Genomic DNA, 17,683 nt, shown 5'->3' with positions numbered 1-17,683 from the left:
AGCGGCAGCACATGGGGGAATAATCTTAAGGAGCTTCTAATGGGGGCAGCATATGGGGGAATAATCTATGGAGCTTCTAATGGAGGCAGTATATGGGGGAACAATCTATGGAGCTGCTTATGGGGGCAGTATATGGGGGAACAATATGGAGCTTCTAATGGGGGCAGTATATGGGGGAACAATCTATGGAGCTGCTTATGGGGGCAGCATATGGGGGAACAATCTATGGAGCTGCTTATGGGGGCAGTATATGGGGGAACAATATGGAGCTTCTAATGGGGGCAGTATATGGGGGAACAATCTATGGAGCTGCTTATGGGGGCAGTATATGGGGGAACAATATGGAGCTTCTAATGGGGGCAGTATATGGGGGAACAATATGGAGCTTCTAATGGGGGCAGCATATGGGGAATAATCTATGGAGCTTCTTCTGGGGACATCATATGGGGGAATAATCTATGGAGCATTTCCCACCCTAGACTTATACTCGAATCAATAAGTTCTCCCAGGTTTTTGTGGCAAAATTAGGGGGGTCGACTTATACTCGGATCGACTTATACTCGAGTATATACGGTAACTCTTGTTTGTGTTTACCTTAAGAAAGGCTGTGTGGTTGTGTCGAAACGTATTGATGTAAATAAAAAAATCTTGCTTATACTATTTGGATCTTATCCTTTAGAATCATAGAATGTTGGAGTTTGAGGAGCCCTTCAGGGTCATCGTGTCCAACCACCTACTTAATGCAGTATTCACTAAACCATCACTGACACATTTCTGTCCAGCCTCTGTTTGAATATTGAAGTAGAATTCACCACCTCACGAGGCAGCTTGTTCAACTCATCGATCACCGTCACTGTCAAAAAGTTTTTTCTAATATCTAATCTTTATCTTCTCCCTTTCAGTTTCATTCCATTGCTTCTCATGTTTCCATGTGCAAGTGAGATGTGCAGTTGTTCTGTCTTTTTAGATGATGTTGTGCCCAGAACTGGACACAGTATTGCAGGTGAGGTATAACTAAGGAGGAGTAGAGGGGGAAAATACCTTTGCGTGATCTAGACTCCATGCTTTGCTTAATACATCTCAGAACTGTGTTTGCCTTTGTTGCTGCTGCATCACACTGTTGACTCATGTGCAGTCTGTGATCTATTAGTATACCCAAGTCTTTTTCACATGTGCTGTTGCTTATTTCTATTTCTCCCATTCTGTAGTTGTAATTTTTGTTTTTCTTGCCCAGGTATAGAATCTTGCATTTCCCCCTGTTAAATGACATTCTATTAGTCACTTACTGCCCATTGTTCAAGCTTTTTAAGTTCATTCTAAATCCTTTGTCCATCTTCTCTAGTGTTAGTTATCCTTCCTAACTGTGCATCATCTGCAAATTTGATTAGTTTATCTTCAGTACACTTATCTAGATCATTTACAAAAATGTTGAATAACTCTTGGGTCAGGACAGAGCATAGTGGAACTCCATTTGAAACACTCTTACAGGTAGATGTGCAACCATTTATTGCCACTCTTTGGGTATGATTACTGAGCCAGTTGTGAATCCAGCTAACCGTAGCCTTGTCAATCGAATACTTGGTCATTTTTTCAACAAGGATAGTATAAGATACTTTATGAAATGCTTTGTTGATGTTGAGATATACTATATATACCACATTTCCCTGATCCACCAAGTTAGTGATTCCATGATAGATTGAAATTAGATGAAATTAGATTAGTCTGGCATAACTTGTTTGCTACAAGCCTATGCTGACTGCTTAATTACTGTATTCTTATCCAAGTACTAACCGACATCCTGTTTAATAATTCTTTCAACGATCCCTTCTGGTACAGAAGTATTGCTCACTGGCCTGTAATTTCCTGGCTCCATCTTCATTCCTTTTATGAAGATAGGGACAACATTCTGTTAGTGCAGCTCACACATCATGACAATCTCCACTTTGCCAACCTACAATCAGGACAATACTCTCCTTCAGCCATGGGACTGCAGCTATGGCACATCAGACTTCTGCAGGTGTGTCCATACACAAAATGTTCAGGTGAGTGCTACCATCACGATCACCCCATCTTGTTCCCTACAGTGCTGCCCTATCTGTGATCATTGCCCTATCCAGATCTTCCTTTCTCATTCATCTAAGTGTTCTATGTACAAAAAGTTGCAACATTTGTCACAAGTGGTAATTGAAGCAAAATTTGGTCTTTTTTTGCTAATATTTTTTTCTGAAGTTTATTAGAATCTATATTCAGTGTACATGGTATTTTGGTCTTTTTGTACTTGTTCTTTTTCTTGTATTTTGAAGCCTTTTAGAGAAGCTATGGAAAAAACAAAGGAAAAAAACACATCCAAAGCATTTTGTGCTTGGAAAAAAAACACCACTGCCCCCTAAGATGCAGCAAAAGGGACTAAAAGAAAAATTGTCATATATAGCCCTTTCCACACATTGCTTTTCACGTAAAGAGGAGTTTCAAGGGACTTATTTCACTTATGCCAAGTATGTTCTCCAATTGGTGCTCCTTCACTTATCCCAGAACAGTTTTTCTTTTTCTTTTTTGCCTCTCTGTTCAAAAGTCATGCTTTCCCACTTTCCATTTAACCAAACTTGCATATACCTCTTCTCTGTGTTTGTTTTTTTTATCTCAGATGCTGGCCAATCAAAACATGGCCGTGCCCACAGAGAATTTGAAGATTGAAGGGAAAATATGCTTCTTTATTACCAGGGGCATAACTTTGAAATGGCAAAGAAAAAAGGAAAAAAGAAAAAAGGTTCTCTTTAACCCCTTATCCCCCAAGGGTGGATTGAACGTTCATGACCGGGCCAATTTTTACAATTCTGACCACTGACCACTGTCCCCACGCTTCCATGGATCCTGGTGATTCTGACAGTGTTTTCTAGTGACATATTGTACTTCATGTTAGTGGTAAAATTTCATTCGGATAACTTGCGTTTATTTGTGAAAAAAAATGGAAATTTGAGAAAATTTTTAAAATTTTGCAATTTTCCAAATTTGAATTTTTATGCCCTTAAATCACAGAGATATGGCACACAAAAAACTTAATAAGTTACATTTCCCACATGTTTACTTTACATCAGCACAATTTTGGAACCAAATTTTATTTTTGTTAGGAAGATATAAGGGTTAAAAGTTGACCAGCGATTTCTCATTTTTGCAACTCCATTTTATTTTTACGGATCACATCACATTTGAAGCCACTTTGAGGGGTCTATATGATAGAAAATACCCAAAAGTGACACCATTCTAAAAACTGCACCCCTTAAGAGGACCCCTCAAAACCACATTCAAGAAGTTTATTAACCCTTCAGGTGTGTCACAGGAATTTTTTGAATATTTAAAAAAATGAACATTTAACTTTTTTTCACAAAAAAATACTTCAGATTCAATTTTTTTTTATTTTACCAAGGGTAACAGGAGAAATTGGACTGCAAAAGTTATTGTGCAGTTTGTCCTGAGTACACTGATACCTGATATGTGGGGGGAACCACTGTTTCGGCGCATGGTAGAGCTCAGAAGGGAAGGAGCGCCGTTTGACTTTTTCAATGCAAAATTGGCTGGAATTCAGATCGGACGATATGTCACGTTTGGAGAGCCCCTGATGTACCTAAACAGTGGAAACCCCCCACAAGTGACCCCATTTTGGAAACTAGACCCCCCATGTAACTTGTCTAGATATGTGGTGAGAACTTTGAACCCACAAGGGCTTTACAGAAGTTTATAACGTACAGCGGTACAATTAAAAAATCACATTTTTTCCAAAAAATGATCTTTCACCCCCAATTTTTATTTTCCCAAGGGTAACAGGGCCTTAAAAGTTATTGTGCAATTTGTCCTGAGTACGCTGATACCCCATATGTGGATGTAAATGACTATTTGGGCGCATGGCAGAGCTCAGAAGGGAAGGAGCGCCATTTGACTTTTTTGGCTGGAATTGAGATCGGACACCATGTCGCGATTGGAAAACCCCTGATGTACCAAAACAGTGGAAACCCCCCACAAATGACACCATTTTGTAAACTAGACCCCCCAAGGAACTTATCTAGATGTGTGGTGAGAACTTTGAACCCCCAAGGGCTTCACAGAAGTTTATAACGTACAGCCGTACATTTAAAAAATCATATTTTTCCGCAAAAATGATCTTTTCACTCTCAAGTCTTATTTTTCCAAAGGTAACAGGACCCTAAAAGTTATTGTTCAATTTGTCCTGAGTACGCTGATACCCACATGTGGGGGTAAACCACTATTTGGGCGCACTGCAGAACTCGGAAAGGAAGCAGCGCCATTTGACTTTTTTGGCTGGAATTGAGATCGGACACTATGTCGCGTTTGGAAAGCCCCTGATGTACCAAAACAGTGAAAACCCCCCACAAATTACACCATTTTGGAAAGTAGACCCCCCAAGGAACTTATCTAGATGTGTGGTGAGCACTTTGAACCCCCCGTGCTTCACAGAATAATGCTCGGGCGTGAAAATAAAAAAATCGTATTTTTTCCACAAACATGATCTTTTAGTCACCAATTTTTTTACTTTCCCATGGGTACAAGGAGAAATTGGACGCCAAAAGTTGTTGTCCAATTTGTCCTGAGTATGCTGATACCCCATATGTGGGAAAAAACTACTGTATGGGCACACGTCGGGGCTCGAAAAGGAAGTAGTGATGTTTTGGAATGCAGACTTTGATGGAATACTCTGCGGGTGTCATGTTGCATTTGGAGAGCCCCTAATGTATCTAAACAGTGGAAACCCCCCACAAATGACACCATTTTGGAAACTAGAACCCCTAAGGAACTTATCCAGATGTGTGGTGAGCACTTTGAACCCCCAAGTGCTTCACAGAAGTTTATAACGCCCGGGCGTGAAGATAAAAAAATCATATTTTTTTTCCACAAAAATGATATTTTTGCCCCCAATTTTTTATTTTTCTAAAGGTAACAGGAGAAATTGGACCCCAAAAGTTGTTTTGTAATTTTTCCTGAGTAGGCTGATACCCCATATGTGGGGGTAAAACACTGTTTGGGCGCATGGCAGAGCTTGGAAGGGAAGGAGCGTCGTTTGACTTTTTCAATGCAGAATTGGCTGGAATTGAGATCAGATGCCATCTTGCGTTTGGAGAGCACCTGATGTGCCCAAACAGTGGAAACCCCCAATTCTAACTCTAACCCTGACCCCAACACACCCCTAACCCTAATCTCAGCCCTAACTCTAGCCCTAACCCTAGCCCTAACCCTAATGGGAAAATGGAAATAAATACATTTTCTTTTAATTTTATTATTTTTCCCTAACTAAGGGGGTGATAACGGGGGGTTTGTTTTACTATTTATAGCGGGTTTTTATTTTTGGCAGCTGTCACACGCTAAAAGACACTTTTTATTGTAAAAATAGTTTTTGCATCACCACATATTGAGAGCTATAATTTTTCCTTATTTTGACCCACTGAGTCATATGAGGTCTTATTTTTTGCGGGACGAGTTGCCATTTGTATTGGTATAATTTTCGGGCATGTGACATCTTTTGATCGCTTTTTATTCCGATTTTTGGGACGCAGAATGAACAAAAACCAGCGTCTCATGAATTTCTTTTGGGGGGTGCGTTTACACCGTTCCACCTGCGGTAAAATTGATAAAGCCTTTTTATTCTTCGGGTCAGTACAGTTACAGTGATACCTCGTTTAGGTCTTTTTTTATGTTTTGGCGCTTTTGTGCAATATAAACAATTTTATATAAAAAAAAAATTATTTTTGCATCGCTTTATTCTGCGAGCTATAACTTTTTTATTTTTTGGCTGATGATGCTGTTTGGTGGCTCGTTTTTTGCGGGACAAGATGACGTTTTCAGCAGTACCATGGATATTTATATGTGTCTTTTTGACTGCGCGTTATTGCACTTTTTGTTTGGGGGTATGATAATAAATCATTATTTTTTGCTTAGTTTTTTATTTTTATTTTTTAAGGGGTTCGCTAAAGGGGTTAACCAGTGGGACAGTTTTATAGGGCGTGTCGTTACAGACGCGGTGGTACCAAATATGGGTACTTTTATTGTTTTTTTTTTTTAATGAATTTATTAGGGAATTTTTTTTTTTAATTTATTTAGCAATTTTTTTAAAATTATTTTTACACTTTTTTTTATTTTTTTTAACTTTATTACATTGTCCCAGGGGGGACATACCTGTCATGTGATAGATCGCTGATCTGTCACATCACAGATCACTGTGACAGATCAGCGATCTGTCACAGGCAGTGCAGAAGGCTTCCTCGTGCCTTCGCTTTGCAGGCACTGAGGTAGCCAGCTCCCTGCAGGCCCCCAAAGGTTCCCGTCGCCATCTTGGATTTGGGGACCTGCAGGAATGGAGCCCCCCGCAGCAGCGCTGCACATTGCGCTGCTGTGGGTGGCTCAGGGAAGCTCGATGCTTCCCTTTAACCCCCGGTACACCGCGATCGTGTTTGATCGCAGTGTGCAAGGGGTTAACGTGTCGGGGGCGGTCCGAGACCGCCCCTGACACATTGTGCCGGGTGTCAACTGTGATAATCAGCTGACACCCGGCCGCAATCAGCAGCGCTCACCAGGTGGGCGCCGCTGATCACTGTGACGTACTATCCCGTCCCTGGGAATTAAGTCCCAGGGCACATGGACGGGATAGTATGTCACATGACAGAAAGGGGTTAAAGCTAAAATTTGGTTGTAGCATTCAAAACTTAAAACACTATGCATGAATACAACCTTAGTTAAGGCCTACAATACTATTTTAGACAGGCTGATAACATTATTTGATGCCTAGGGCCATTTAAATGCCCATTCTTATGAGACTTTTCAATGGAAACATTTTTGTTATTTAAATAAAGAAGCAATGGAATTACGTCCTTAAATTACTGCATGTGTCGACTGTACAGTTGTTTAGCCATCAGTTTATGGTAGCCTAAAAGGCGCACTAAAGTTTGTTCTAAAATACATGATACTATCTAATAAAAAAAACAGATTACTTTTCACTATTACGACAGTTGAATACATCATTGAATACATCATTGAATACAGTTGAATACATACATAAGGTATGATGCCATTTCTTTTTTAGTGTGCCATTAAAACCCATTTTAGAATGAATTTTCCCCAGAGGCAAAGGAAACTGAGAATAGTTCTCAATTCAGAAATTGTTTCAATAGATTTGGTAACTTGCACATATTGTAATCTTCCACCAAAACAGGGAACATGGTAAAGAGTTTTACTCTTTATCTTAAGAGAAAAGTACCCATGAAACTTTTTATTGCTTAAACCTATGTAAATGTACAGGGTGGGTCAAGAGTGGGAGAAGAGGGTTGCATTGACAATCCAACACAATGGGCAGTACTTTGAACACATTTTATAAGTGGTGATAAACTTGTAAATAACTCATGAAAGAATAAAGTTACGTTTAAACCAAGCATACCATTGTTTTTCTTGTGAAATTCTCAATAAGTTTGATGTGTCACATGGTCATGGTCTTCCCATTGGAAAAAATAAAGTTGGATCCAAAATTGCCGACTTCAAAATGCCCGCCATGGTCACCACCCATCTTGAAAAGTTTCCCCCTCCCATACACGAAAGTGCCACAAACAGGAAGTTGATATCGCCAACTATTCCCATTTTATTTAGGTGTATCCATATAAATGGCCCACCCTGTATATGTAGTGTATTGCGATAAAATCAACAATCGCACTTTTCCTGGGTTCCAGTACTGTTCTGGTCCTCTTTTACATCAAATGACTTCTATTTTAACTTGTTGGAAGTTGCTGTTACCATGTAAGCCTATGGGGCATTAGACTCTAGGTTTACTTAGTAAAAGCAACTTTTGTCTCACACCAAAATCTCAGTGTGATCTGGCAAGTTAGAATAGAAGTCAAGTGAGTGAGAAGAGGACTGGAGCAGGGTTGGAAACCGTGGAATACAGCAATCAGTGACTAGATTACCGCATTTACACTATATATACATTTACACAGATTTAGGCAATAAAGTGTTTAATAGGAGTACTTCTTTAATTTAGGAATTGACAATTTACATTCCCATCATCCCAGCAGAGAAGATATTTCAAAATAGTCTAAAAAAATATAAATTAGTGGGTGGTACAATAGTGCCTATGTTGAGTGAGCATAAAGTTTTGGCACAAAAATGCTAATTTCTTAAAGTGTATCTCCAACTATCCAGTGATGTGAAAAAGCGCCCTTGGGTTATGCAGCAGGACAATAATCCAAAACACACCAGTAAGTCCACCTCTGAATGGCTTGAGAAAAACAAAGTTAATACTATGAATTGGCCTATTCAAAGTCCTGACCTTAATCCAATTGAGATGCTGTGGCATGACCTTAAAAAGGCAGTTCAAGCTCTGAAACCCTCCAGTATGGCTGAATTACGACAATTCTGCAAAAATTAGAGGACCAAAATTCCTCCAGAACGTTGTAAAAGATTCATTGTCAGTTATCACCAATGCTTGATTGCAGTTGTTGCTGCTAAGGGTGGCCCAACCAGTTATTAAGTTTAGAGGGCAATCACTTTCTCACACAGGGCCCTGTAGGTTTGGATTTCTTTTTGCCCTAATAATAAAGACCTTAATTTAAAAACTGCATAATGTGTTTACTTGTGTTATCTTTGGCTAATATTTAAATTTATTTGGTGATCTTAAACGTTTAAGTTTGAAAAACATGAAAGAGAATGAGAAATCAGGATGAGGCAAACACTGAACAGCACTGTATATTCAGTACATTATGCAATTGTATTATCTACAAATCTTTAACAAGTAGAGTCTGAAAGGGATTTGAAACTAAGAAAAACATCTGCCTTAAAATTAAATTACCTACCATAGCTTTTATAATTTGTAAACCAGGTATTTGGAGAAAGTTAATCAGCTTACCTGTCCTCTGTACAGCAATTCTACACCATGCATACCACAACATTCCTCAGTTTAAGCCAGCACTTGATTCTTTAGTAAAGAAAAGCTAGACTTTATTTTCTTGTTAAAAAAGTCATCCAAAATAAAGTGGTTTGGTACAAAGCAACTTAAAAGTAATCATTAACAGCAAAATGGCATTAACAAAGGTAACCCAGTTCTGACCTTCAGTAGTCCTTAGTCTAAGCCTGTGGATGCCAAATATACTTTCATCTTTTAGCTGCTTTACACAAACCTACTTTATTATGGACTAGTTGAAAAGTCCAGCGTTGCCCGGGCATAGTAACTAACTGTGGTTAGTTATAACAAATTATAATGATTATATTGGACATACTTTGTCTCTGTATGTCATCTGTCAGGGAGAAGGCACGCCACTGAAACGCGCGTAGGGGAAGTGGCACCATCACATGGTCATCGGTAAGACATGTTTACTCTGATTATTGCATTGTTGTAGGATATTTTGAGTTTAGTATCCATGTTTAATTATTGTACATTACAATGCAGATGGTCTTTCTAGGTATTTCCTGTGATTTGACATGATATAAATGAATGCCTATATGCTTAACTTTGGACGTTAGTTGGTATCAGGGATACCTACCTGCTAATGTTTTGGACTACATCGTATGCTATTATATTTGGGTCTTGCCTTCTGCCATCTGGTGATGCCACTTAAATGATCAACTTTTTTATTTGGTATGTTTTTAATTTTTCTAAATAAAGAATTTTTATTGTTCATAGTCTATATGTTCCTACTGTCTTAGCATAGAACAGTTTCTATATTGGTCCTACTTGGATGCTAGACTCTGATGTGTTTCTAACCATATATTTAGAATTATTTATGAGCATCACATTGCTAGGGATTTGTCATGCCCGCTTTGTCTGCTATGCTGCTATGCTGCAAGATCCCTGAAGCAGTGTGCTGTGGGGACGCGTAACAGTCCCCCTCATTGTGCAACGGTACACTGCAGTCCTGGCAGTCCAATATACAGGTTCTCCAGGCCACCTCCTGGCAGCCGATGTTACGCCAAAACAGGGGGACTCCACAGCCGTGGAGTCTCCGGAATGCCAAACAATAGCTCTGGGCCTCGAGTGTCCCTGATGCTTGAGACCCAGGAGTCCTCATCTCTTTATGGGGGTTCACACCCTTCCAGATACAGTACGTGATGACGGCCACAGCATAGAAACCACGGGGGCAATATTCTTTATAATAGGAGACTAGGTCTCCCTCCCGCGGAACCCAGCCGTGCTTAATTGAGGCCACGTTCAGATATACTTTGCAGCCGGTGATGTCTCTAATAAAGCCATAGCCCCCAGTAGTGTTCATATACACCAGCCGTCCGTGCGACCGTGGAACAGACATGGCGGCCTCCCCCTTCTCATGTAGTAACGCCCATACCTCTCGTTCCCTGGCCTTCGTCTTTTCAATAATCTCCGCAACCCAGGCGGAGGGTCCGGTATAGGCTGCAGAGTCCGGTGGGCGGGCCGCAGCCGAGAGTGGAGCAGAGGCGGCCGCAGACATTGGGGAGCAGGCCGCAACCGGAGCAGCAGACGGGGCAGAAACAGCCACAGTTGTCTTCGGGTAGGCTGTGTAGTCGGCTGCAGCCGGAATCAAGGCGGCCGTGGGCTCGGGTGTGTAGGCCGCAGCCATGGTCGCAGATGAAACAGTGGCGGCCGCAGGTGTCGTTAAATAGGCCGTGGTGACTTGCAGCAGGCCCGAAATGACAGCAGGTTCTGGTGAATAGGCCACGGCCGGAAAACGGATCACCGCAGGGGCTGCCTTAGGTTGACTCCGCACCGGCGTCGCCGAGCGGGGCAGATCAGGACGGTCATCGGGAGCCATGGAATCATTCAGGACCGTAGTTGCTGTAGAGAAGGAGGTCAGCCAGGGAGACTGAGGGCCGAAGTCAGGGTCCGAGGGTCTGTTTAATGCATTAGGCCTGGGGGCGGGTTCTGCCTGTGATGTTGCCGGCTGAGCCGGGGGAACGCTTACCTTCCCCGGCATCGCGGCTCCCTGTAGGCTTTCCCGCAGCTTCTCCAACCGCCATGAGAATTCACTCTGCCGTCCGGCAGGGCTGGCCTCCAGGCCCGATGGCTCCACAGGAGATGTATTTCCAGCTTCTCCCACTGGCGGGTGCAATGAGGTACGGACCACCGAGAATGGCTCCCAGGAGCAGGTCTCCTGGCGGTTTTCACCCTCCTGACGCCATTTCCATTCCAGGCGTCCAAGGCCATGGCAACTGCAACGTCGCATATCGCCCGAGTTTCCGAGACTCAATGGCGCCAAGCAGCTACACCCAGTCTTTTCACCAGTGCCACTCCTGCTCAGGGGTGGGGCGTTGATCGGCCTCTCCACCCATTTTCCAAGGACCAGAATGGGAGGGCGGCTGCCTTCTGATGTAAGCCGTTCCCCCCAGGGACGGATGCGACACAGTCCTGGATTGTCAGTTATGGCTTCAAACTCCTGTGTTTCTTCCTGCTGCTGATACGTCACAGCCATATTAGCAGTCCACTTTTCTGCTCCAGTTTCACTTTTTGACAGCCAGAAACTCGAAGCCCTGTCCCAAATTGTAATCCACAGGGAGATAAAAAATAAATAAATAAATAAACCCCTTCACTCTGCACAGCTTGGGGGCCTGTGGTACTTGGGGTCAGGCTTGCCACAGAAGGCGTTGTATTGGTGGCAATTGATCCTGCCGACTACGCCAAATGTGAGGTCGGGCTGAGTGAGGTGATTAGGTGGTGTTGATCCAACGGGACTGGGGGGTGACCCACTTCGTGGCGCCGGCAGACATGAGACTGAGACAAGGGTTGTGTCCACAGTTCAGATTTTATTGGCCGCTTTTTGGACGAGCACCGTACTCCATCACAGGATTTGTCCACAATTCACTTTTTACACAGACCCGGGTACCTTCTCTTTCTTGAATTATCGTTCGTGGCATCCTCTATGGCTGTTCCCCGCTGTGGCTGCCCTAAGCACTTTCACCACAGCGTTTCACCCTTTAGAGTATGCCATCCACCTGGTACTCACAGTCTGTCTCTGTCCGCAGCCACTGTCCTTTTGGGTCACCCCCCATGACCGTCTTCACTGTCAGTAGCTCTCTGTAGGCCTTTTCCATCTTTCTACCTACAGCAAAGTCTCCTCTCTAGTGAGCTCCCTTGGCTGACTGGACTTTCCAGAACCTTCCCTGATCTCTTATACTCCCAGTCCCAGTAGCCCTGCCCACTATCACCTGACAGTTACCTTTGACCAATGGTAGTTACCTTGACCAGGGCAGTTACACAATCACCCCCTCCTTTACTCCCCACTGTCCTCTAATGGTCAAACTGCCACATGACACCCTTTTCACTATCTCTCTGTCTCTTACTGCAGACAGACCTGTCCATCAGCAGTGTGCACGTGCACCTCATGTCTGCTATGCTGCAAGATTCCCGGAGCAGTGTGCATGCGCACCTCATGTCTGCTATGCTGCAAGATCCCTGGAGCAGTGTGCCTGCACACCACATGACTACTGTGCTGCGTGACTCTTGGAGCAGTGTGTAGGCACAAGCATAAGTCATGGCTGCACGCCGTTGCTGTATGCGCGCCCGTCTCCGCTCTGCCTGCTGTGATTGTCTCTGTGGTCCTGCCCCTGATCATGTGACCTTTCCTATGTTCCAGCACTGTCTGACCCAGCTAACCTCTCAGTGTTTCTGGAGCCCCTGATCATGTGACCTTCTCTATAGTCCAGCCCAGTCTGATCTAGCAATGCTCTCTATGACCCTGGAGGATTGAACTGGAAGTCCTTCCCTGGTCCTGACCCGGAAGTGAAGGTGCTATGGTGCTTTATCAGACCGCCCCTTCCTATGGTCGGCGCCTGAGTATCGTGTTGCTTCCCTGCATGGCTGCTTGGTCAGCTGGGTTGCTCCCTGTATTCTATGCCCCTGCACCTTGCCTTGTAGTGCATCTCTGCACACGCTCTGTGCTTGTATTCTGCCTCTTGTCCCGTGCCATGTCTTGTGTTGTCTCTCGTGCCATGTTTTGTCCTTGTTATGCTTTGACTTGTTGTACTTTCTTTGTTCTCTGCCTTTGCCTGTTTTCGCCATGTCTTGTCCTTGCCTTGCTTTGCCTTGTAGTACTTCCTATGTTCTCTGCCTTGCCTGTTTCGCCATGTCTGGTCTTTGCTATTCTCAGCCTTGTAGTACTTCCACGTTCTCTGTCTTTGCCTGGTTTTCCTTACTCTGCCCTATGCTGCTCTCTTGCACATTCCATGTCTAGTCTCAAGGTTCTGCCTTGACCCGGCTCTGGGCTTCGGCCTACGCTCCGCTGCTAGACTCTGTCCTATGGTGCTCTCTAGCACATTTCATGGCTAGTCTCAAGGTTCTCCCTTGACCCGGCTCTGGGCTTCAACCTACGCTCCGCTGCTATCTCTTTTCTCTCTCTGACCCCGCTCTCTGCTTCTGCCTACGTTCTGCTCCTTGTTCCATACCTTGTCTAGCTTTGCCTTGTTTCTTGCCTTGCCTTGTTTCTTCATGTGCCCTTTGCATGCGCCTGGCCTTCCTAGCCTCCTGTCTGTGCCTCAGCCGTGCCCACCCTAGCCGTGCCTGCCTGCTTGTGCCTCAGCCGTGCTCGTCGGCCAGTGACAGCTGTGTCGCCTTTTATGCCTCAGCCGGGTTCGCCTCAGTCTTGCCCGTCTGTCTGTGCCTCAGCCCGACCAGCTAGCCAGTGCCCTAGCCGTGCTCTTTGTGCTTCCTTGCACCGACGTTGTCTCTGCACTGTGCTTTGTGTGCTTCTCTAAAAGCACGTGCAGGCCCTAGCCTGCTCCTTGGCATACCTCCCCGTGCTTCTGTAAAAGTACGCGCAGGTCTTGCCATGTACCCTGTCGTGCCCTCTTGCATACACAGGCCCTAGCCTATACCCTGTCATGCCCTCTTGCATGCACAGGCCTAGCTTGTACCCTGTCATGCCCTCTTGCACGCACAGGCCCTAGCCTGTCTTGTACTTTGAACTTTGAACCATGGTGTGTCCCCTACACACGCACCGTGTTTTGTATTTTGAACCTGGTGTGTCCCCTACACATGCACCTTGACCTGGACCCTGGTGTGCCCCTAGCACGCACCCTGCCTGGAACCTTGCCTTGGACCTTGGCGTGTTCCCTAACTCGCACCATGTCTGGAGATCTGTCGTGCCTCCTTGCCTGAACCCTGGTTTGCCTGCCGGATGCCGGGAACCTGCCGATCGCTGCCAGAGATTGTAAGCCTGATGACTGCGGCCTGATGTCCGGAGCTGATGTCCGCAGCCTGATGCCCTGATCCTGTCGATCGCTGCCAGTTGTTCGGAGTCCGATGCCATTGAGCCCTTGCCTGTACCCAGGCGTGCCACCTGGCACATGCCATGCCATGGACCTTGGCGTGCCCTCGCATGCACCTTTGCTGTGTTTTTCCTGTTATCACATCTTGCACCTGATGTAACCTTGAGTTTGCCTTAATGAAGATACCTTTGAATTCACATCCTGTCTTGTCTTGTTTCCTGCACGCCCTTTGTCATCAGACACTCGTTGTTCATGTCTTCCTTGAGCCAGTCGTCTGGTACCAGCAGTCGTGGTGGCTCACCCCCTTGGTATTGCCCCTGACACTCCCTGTATAAGGGGTGGTTCCTCACAAGGTTAGCTCGCCCTAGGTGGGTGGGTGCCACAACCCAGAGTGTCCATCCTAAAGAAAACGACAACTTTTTTTGCTTTTTATACTAAAGAAATGAGTTTTGCTTTAACCCCTTTCTGACATGAGACGTACTATCCCGTCCATGGGACCTGGGCCCCTATGCCCATGCATGGGATAGTACGTCTAGCGTGATCAGCAGTGCTCACAGGGTGAGCGCCGCTGATCGAGGCCGGGTGTCAGCTGATTATCACAGCTGACAACCGGCACTGTGTCAGGGGCGGTCACGGACCGCCACCTACATGTTAACCCCTGGCACACTGCGATCAAACACGATCGCAGTGTACCGGGGGTTTAGGGAAGCATTGGCAAGGAGTTTGTTCCCTCCGTGCTTCCCTGAGCCCCCTGGAGCAGCACGATGTGCATCGCTGCTCCAGGGGCATCCTTCCCTGCAGGTCCCCGGATCCAATATGGAGGGGGGGACCTTCGGGGGCCTGCAGGGAGCCGACTTCCTCATGCCTGCAAAGCACTGGCATGAGGAAGCCTCCAGCAGTGCCTGATCTGTCACAGATCAGCGATCTGTCACATGACAGTGATGTCCCCCCTGGGACACTGTATTAATGTTAAAAAAAAGTGTAAAAATAATTTATAAAAAAATCGCTAAATAGATAAAAAGAAAAAAAAATATTCCCTAATAATTTATTTTTTGGAAATAAAAAAACAAAACAAAAAGGTACACATATTTAGTATCGTCGCATCCGTAATGACCCGCCCTATAAAACTGTCCCATTAGTTAACCCCTTTAGCGAACCCCTTAAAAAATCAAAATAAAAGCTTTATTATCATACCGCCGAACAAAAAGTGCAATAACACGAGATCAAAAAGACAGATATAAATAGCCATGGTACCGCTGAAAATGTCATCTTGTCCCGCAAAAAACGAGCTGCCACACAGCATCATCAGTGAAAAAATTAAAACGTTATAGCTCGCAGAATAAAGCGATGCAAAAATAATTATTTTTTGTATAAAATTGTTTTCAGTGCATAAAAGGTATGAGGTATCGCTGTAGTCGTACTGACCCGAAGAATAAAACTGCTTTATCCATTTTACCGCAAGCGGAACTGTGTAAGCGTACCCCCCAAAAAGAAATTCTTGAAATGCTGGTTTTTGTTCATTCTGCGTCCCAAAAATTGGAATAAAAAGCGATCAAAAATTGTCACGTGCCCGAAAATGGTACCAATAAAAACATCAACTCGTCCCGCAAAAAATAAGACCTCACATGATTCGTTGGGTCAAAATATGGAAAAATTATAGCTCTCAAAATGTGGTGATGCAAAAACTATTTTTACAATAAAAAGCGTCTTTTAGCGTATGACAGCTGCCAAACATAAAAACCCGCCATAAATAGTAAATCAAACCCCCTTTTATCACCCCCATAGTTAGGGAAAAATAATAAAATTAAAAAAATGTATTTATTTCCATTTTCCCATTAGGGTTAGGGCTAGGGATAGGGTTAGGGCTAGGGTTAGGGCTGAGATTATGGCTGGGGGTGTGTTGGGGTCAGGGTTAGAGTTAGAATTGGGGGTTTCCACTGTTTGGGCACATCAGGTGCTCTCCAAACGCAACACGGCATCTGATTTCAATTCCAGTCAATTCTACATTGAAAAAGGTCAAATGGTGCTCCTTCCCTTCCAAGCTCTGCCATGTGCCCAAACAGTGTTTTACCCCCACATATGGGGTATCAGCCTACTCAGGACAAATTGGACAACAACTTTTGGGGTCCAATTTCTCCTGTTACCCTTAGAAAAATAAAAAATTGGGGGCAAAAATATCATTTTTGTGGAAAAAAATATGATTTTTTTATTTTCACGCCCGGGCGTTATAAACTTCTGTGAAGCACTTGGGGGCTCAAAGTGCTCACCACACATCTAGATAAGTTCCGTGAGGGGTCTAGTTTCCAAAATGGGGTCACTTGTGGGGAGTTTCAACAGTTTAGGCATATCAAAGGCTCTCCAAACGCGACATGACACCCGCAGACCATTCCATCAAAGTCTGCATTCCATAACGTCGCTACTTCCCTTCCTAGGTCCGACGTGTCCCCATAAAGTAGTTTTCTCCCACATATGGGATATCAGCGTACTCAGGGCAAATTGGACAACAACTTTTGGGGTCCAATTTCTCCTGTTACCCTTGGGAAAATAAAAAAATTGGGGACTAAAAGATCATGTTTGTGGAAAAAATATGATTTTTTTATTTTCACGCCCGGGCGTTATAAACTTCTGTGGAGCACTGGGGGGTTCAAAGTGCTCACCACACATCTAGATAAGTTCCTTAGGGGGTCTAGTTTCCAAAATGGGGTCACTTGTGGGGGTTTCCACTGTTTAGGTACATCAGGGGCTCTCCAAAGGCAACATGACACCCACAGACCATACCATCAAAGTCTGCATTCCGAAACGTCACTACTTCCCTTCCGAGCCCAGATGTAGAATCATATAATCATAGAATCATAGAATCATAGAGTTGGAAGGGACCTCCTGGGCCAGCTGGTCCAACCCCCTGCTCAAAGCAGGATTCACTAAATCATCCCAGACAGATGTCTGTCCAGCCTCTGTTTGAAGACTTCCATTGAAGGAGAACTCACCATCTCTCGTGGCAGCCTGTTTCACTCATTGATCACTCTAACTGTCAAAAAGTTTTTTCTAATATCTAATCTGTGTCTCCTCCCATTCAGTTTCATCCCATTGCTCCTAGTCTTTCCTTGTGCAAATGAGAATAAAGATGATCCTTCTACAATGTGACAGCCCTTGAGATATTTGTAGACAACTATTAAGTCTCCTCTCAGTCTTCTCTTCTGCAAGCTAAACATTCCCAAATCCTGCAACCTTTCCTCATAAGACATGGTTTGCAGACCGGTCACCATTCTGGTCGTTCTTTTCTGAACTTCGTCCAGTTTGTTGATGTCTTTTTTAAAATGTGGTGCCCAAAACTGGACACAGTATTCCAGATGAGGTCTGACCAAAGAGGAGTAGAGGGCAATAATGACTTCACGTGATCTAGACTGTATGTTTCTGTTTATACATCCTAGAATTGCATTTGCCTTTTTTGCTGCTGCATCAC

The sequence above is a fragment of the Dendrobates tinctorius genome, unplaced genomic scaffold (genome assembly GCF_039654945.1).
Source record: "Dendrobates tinctorius isolate UK_male_01 unplaced genomic scaffold, ASM3965494v1 ptg000128l, whole genome shotgun sequence".
NCBI lineage: Eukaryota > Metazoa > Chordata > Amphibia > Anura > Dendrobatidae > Dendrobates > Dendrobates tinctorius.
Note: the sequence above shows the minus strand (reverse complement) of the source record.